The sequence below is a fragment of the Apium graveolens genome, chromosome 1 (assembly GCF_009905375.1).
Source record: "Apium graveolens cultivar Ventura chromosome 1, ASM990537v1, whole genome shotgun sequence".
Lineage (NCBI taxonomy): Eukaryota > Viridiplantae > Streptophyta > Magnoliopsida > Apiales > Apiaceae > Apium > Apium graveolens.
This window is the reverse complement of record NC_133647.1, coordinates 114,737,199-114,742,938: the sequence shown is the minus strand read 5'-3', so window position 1 is coordinate 114,742,938 and position 5,740 is coordinate 114,737,199. Positions and strand designations below refer to the sequence as shown.

Sequence of the window (5,740 nt, the reverse complement as noted above, 5' to 3'; positions counted from 1 at the left end):
CACAAGCTGTTGACGCCTAGTGCAACTGGTCTGGTTTACAGACGACTAACTTCAATTCAGGTGTTCGTATTATAGCCTTGATTACATTGTTAAGCTCGCAACAACTTTATCAATAAACAAATGTACTTTCACTGGAATCTTTTTTGGTACTTAGACGTCTTCATTGTCACTACAAACTTGAATACTTCATTCACTGTTCTTCATTAACGCTTGAATATATAAATGAAATCCTGTCAGTGAGTATAACTTCAAGACTGTAGCTGTCTTCTTTAACCTTTGTCTATACCCTGTCTTCAATTTTTCAGATTCCTATGCTTCGAACACTGTCTATCTTCAATCAATGCTAATATACTGAAATCTTCTGGTGGCACTTGTACACTGAATCTCCAACATTTCTGAAACCCTGAAAGTCTTTAACCTTTATTTTTCACTAAGGCATGAACATATTAATGAACTTCTTTCAGTGACCTATAAACAGAATTCAAGATTTCTTCTAATCTTTTATTTCTTTATATTTTCCTTGTCTTTATTTCTTCTTGATTTCTTATGTAGGCGTAGTATTATTTACCTGTCATGTTCTAGTGTTGATCTAGTGTTGAGTTATCACGTATACTATTATAGAGTTACGCAATCTCGCCAACAATTTTGATTAGTAAGCTAGGTTCGATTGATTTTGGTAACGATATGTGGAAATTGAATGTACGAACTATTTGTACGGAGAAAAGTGTGAAATTTATACGGACCACAAGATCTTGAAGTACATCTTCACCCATAAAAAATTGAACATGAGATAAAAGAGATGGTTGGAATCAATCATGGACTATGACTGTATGATAAGTTATCATTCTGAAAAGGCGAATGTTGTGGCAGATGTGTTAAGCCACAAAGAAAAGTTAAATATGTTAACTTCGTCTGCAAAATTGATCAAGAAATTCGAGAAGTTGGAAATAAAGATACAAATTTCGGAGTTAGCAAATGAAGTAATTTACACAATGGCATTTCAGCCAGAGATTCTGGAAAAGATTCGACGTTGTTAGGAACAAATGATGGATCATGAGAAGGATAATTTATCTGGAGAAGAAATTAAGGCTCAAAAGGATGACAAAGGAATATACAGAGTTTGTTCGCGTATTTGGATTCCTAATATTGCAAATTTAAAGCATGAGATTCTACATGAAGCATATAATTCGAGATTTTCGATCCATCCTGGAAGTACGAAAATGTACAAAGACTTGAAAGAGAACTATTAGTGGCCAAATATGAAAAAGGAAATTGCACAGTGGATAAGTAGGTGTTATACTCGTAAGAGAATAAAGGCAGAACACCAACGACCAAGTGGATTGCTTCATCCACTAGACATACTTGAGTGGAAGTGGGAACATATCGTAATGGATTTTGAGGTAGGATTACCAAAGACAAGGTATAATCATGATGCGATTTGGGTAATCATTGATCGACTAACAAAGTCCGCGCATCTCTTGCCAATCAACGAAAGATTCTCATTGGAAAAGTTGGTTAAGTTATATTTGGATGAAATCGTAATGCGTCATGGAGTACCAGTATCTATCGTGTCTAATAGAGATCGAAGGTTTAGCTCAAGATTTTAGCGACAATTTCATGATCATTTGGGTACGAAGTTGAAAATGAGCACAACGTATCATCCGCAGACAGAAAGACAATGATAAATGACTATTCAAACGATCGAAGATATGTTGAGAACCTGTGCGTTGGATTTCAAAAGAAATTGGGATGACCATTTGCCGTTGATAGAATTTTCATTCAACAACAGTTATCACGCGAGTATTGGCATGCCTCCTTATGAAGCGTTGTATGGGAGGAAATGTAGATCTTCTATGTATTGGGATGAAGTTGGCGAGCGCAAAATGTTGGGTCCAGAATTAGTACAACAAACAAAGGAAAAAATGGAGCTGATTCGTAAAAGATTGATGGCTGCACAAGATCGACAAAGGAAGTATGCATATCAGAATTAAAAGGATATGGCATTTGAACCCGGAGACAAAGTGTTAATAAAGATATCTCCATGGAAAGGCTTATCCAGATTTGGAAGAAAGGAAAACTGAGTCCCAGATATATTGGACCATTCGAAGTATTAAAGCAAGTTGGAAAAATGGCATACTAGTTAGCATTACCTCTGCAAATGCAACATCTCCATAATGTGTTCCACGTATCTCTTTTGAAGAAGTATAATGCAGATGCTAGTCATGTAATCGAGTTGGAACCCCTGGAAATTCAGTAAGATTTGTTGATAAGTGGCATTTTATACCACTTAGAGCGTCTCATAACAGCTTGAATTGGTGTCTTGGACTCAAGTATTTTGTGTATTTGACGCGTTTTCTAGTGTTTTTGCATTTCAGGGTATTACTTTCTTAGATAGGTAGTTTTCATCAAATAAAGCTTAAGGAAGTGCTTGGAATCAGTCTAGGGGTGATGAGCAGAGAAATCAGCATAAACAGGAGCAAAATAGAGAATTTTCTAGAAGGGTAGCACGCGACCGCGTGCTAGGAGCAGGTGACCGCGTGCCAGCACGCTACCGCGTGTAGGGAGCAAGCGGCCGCGTGTGTGCGGGATTTCAGATTCTGGTTTTATTTGTTTTCAATTCTGTTTGGGCTTCTGTTGGCGCGGTGACTCCTGGACTCTTATATAAACCTTATGGAAAGACGTTTTCTTAAACAAGAGCAAAGACAAGAAGATTGACAAGACCGTTTTAGCACGCAACAACGAAGAAGAGGAAGCATTAGTTTATCTTGTGATTCTTTTAATTCGTTGAAACAGTGGATGCTAGTTTTCTTTATGCTTTGAACCTTAATACTCTTGCGATGTACTTCATTATTTATTAAGCATTTTTCAACCTTATATCGTTGTGTTATTATCATGCTTTCATATGAACCCATGGTGACGATGAGTTCTATTTTGGGCTAATCATGATCATGGGATTCTAGCGGATTTACTATGGAATTCTTTAGTTAATTATTTAATACCTTGGTATGTGGTGATTGTATGATATCTAGTATAGATTGTGCTTATTCGTCTTATATGTGTCGCGAACATGTAAGATAGCCTGTTAATCTCTTGTGAAGCGACAGTGGATCTTGAGATTTAGAACTTGCCATGCTAGCATAGGTTCATGTGTTATATGCATGATTAGTGGGTAACTCTAAACATTTTACTTGCCCTGTGTAATCATTGTGAATAACTTGTGCTTAAATCGTTATGTTGTCAAATTCTGTAGACATATAGGGTCTCAATATAATTTATGCCTATTCAACTTCTATCTAAATTGTGGATGTTTGGTATAATGGTATTCGTACAATGAAAGTTGATGATTATTAGTTTCGTGTTGTTCGATTCATATCATCACCATTACATGCTAAGGTTAATAACAATAACTATTGAATGAAGTAGTAATGAAGTTAGGATCTCATGTGTGTTTAATATTGATTAATTCAAGTATTCAATTCTCGTAGTTAATATTAGTTAACCAACCTTAATTTGTTATAGTCTTAGCATTGAATAATAACCGTACATTGTTGCTTAGGTGCTTTGGGATCGAATCTGATTTATATCTTATACTACTTGCGAACTCGTATACTTGCGTGTAATATTAGCGCGTGTTTAGTGACTAACAAGTTTTTGGCGCCGCTGCCGGGGACTGCAGTGTTAATTACTAGTTTATGTGCTTTCCATCAGTGGTCGTTAAAGTTCATTGACTCAGACATTGTTACTTATTTGTTTCCTTGTCTTGTTTCAGGTGATCTAGCGAGGGTGTATGCATACGCGTTCGCGTACTCGTAAGAGAACACTGGATAAAGCCGAGGAAGAACTTGTGGTAATTCACAGGGAAGTTTCTGAGGAAGAAAAGAAGGTAGAAGAAGAAGAAGAAGAGAAAGTTGAAGAGCCAATTATAGCAGCTATGGGTGATCAAGCAGCAAATCTGAAGGCTTTGATGGACTATTCTAAGCATAAGATTAATGACATTTAGTCTAGCATCATTAGACCAGCAGTCACGGCTAACACTTTTGAGATCAAGTCAAGCACGATCCAGATGATACAGAACTCAGTTCAGTTTGGGGGTTCTCCTAACGAAGATCCCAATATGTACATCAGGGATTTCATTGAGATCTGTGACACTTTTAATTTCAATGGTGTGACTGAAGATGCTATCAAGCTACGGCTCTTTTTATTCTCACCGAGGGACAAAGCTAAGTGCTGGTTACACTCTCTACCAGCAGGGTCTATAGAAACTTGGGAAGATCCTGCTCAAAAGTTTCTCACTAAACTCTTTCCCATGGCGAAGACAACAACAATCAGGAATGCTCTTACCTAGGGATGGCAATCGGGTCGGATCGGGTCGGATATTGCAAAATCCATATCCAAACCCAAAAATTTTATTTATACCCGAACCCGACCCGAACCCGAAAAATACTCGAAAATTAATACCCGAACCCGATCCATCGGATTTCGGATCGGATTCGGTTATACCCGAAATATGAATTTTTTTGAATTGGATATTCACACCCGAAACCCGAACCCGAACCCGAAATCTGAAAATTGGTATAATTATTGATATTGCAAGTTCTTGGCATCGAACATGCAACCTGCAGAGAAAGAGTTTTAACGTGTAATCATCAACCACTCCACCACATCATTGATTGCATTATTATATTTATATCTGATATTTAAAAAATCAACTCAACTGATACCCAATTTTTAAATTTATCATTAAAACATGTTATATTAACTTTATAAACCTTATCATCCGTTTAAATGATTGAATAATTATATTTCATTGAACTTTATAATTAGTTAATTTTTAACATAAATATAAAAATATATGTTCTAAAAATTATATAATAATACGTATAATGTATATTATATAAAATAATATATATATAATATTATAATGTGTAATATATAAAAATCTAATTATATATGTAATTATATATATATATATAACTAATAATTCGGGTTTTTTTCGAATTTCGGGTTCAGATCGGGTTCAAATAAAGTTTCGAATTTCGGATCGGGTTTTAGATCGGTATATCTAATATCCAAATCCAATTCCAAAAATTTTCGGGTTTAAAAATTAAATCCATATCCAAATCCAAATCCAAAAAATCAGGTTCGATAAATCCAAAATTTCGGATTTCGGATCGGGTATCCGTTGGATCGGATTATTTTGCCATCCCTACTCTTACCCAGTTTGCGCAGCAAATTGGAGAATCTCTGTGTGAGGCTTGGGATCGATATAAGGAGATGTTAAGGAAGTGCCCACACCATGGAATGCCTGATTGGATGATTATCAACTATTTCTATAATGGATTGGGTCCTACTTCTAGGCCCATGCTTGATGCAGCATCAGGAGGAGCCTTCTGGGCTAAGAGCTACGATGAAGCTTATGAACTTATTGAACTGATGGCTGCTAATGAGTACCAGAATCCTACCCAGAGGTTGACTCAGGGAAAAGTTACAGGAATTCTGGAGTTGGATGCAGCAACTGCTATCGCTGCCCAACTTAAAACTTTGACAATAAAGGTGGACACTTTGGCTAATTTTGGAGTTGATCAAATCACTAGTGTCTGTGAACTTTGTGTTGGTGCCCATAAAACTGATCAGTGCGTAATTTCTTATGAATTGGCTCAGTTCGTGAGCAACTATCAGCGATCACAGCAACTATGCCAGCCACCTATCATCCAAACAACCGCAATCATCCTAATTTTAG

General features: G+C 36.5%; 1 pseudogene; it reads right to left on the bottom strand.

Annotated features, from left to right (window-relative positions):
• Positions 1-5,208: 5,208 nt before the first annotated feature.
• LOC141679954 (small nucleolar RNA R71) lies at positions 5,209-5,303 on the bottom strand (annotated as a pseudogene).
• Between the last annotated feature and the right edge of the window lie 437 nt (positions 5,304-5,740).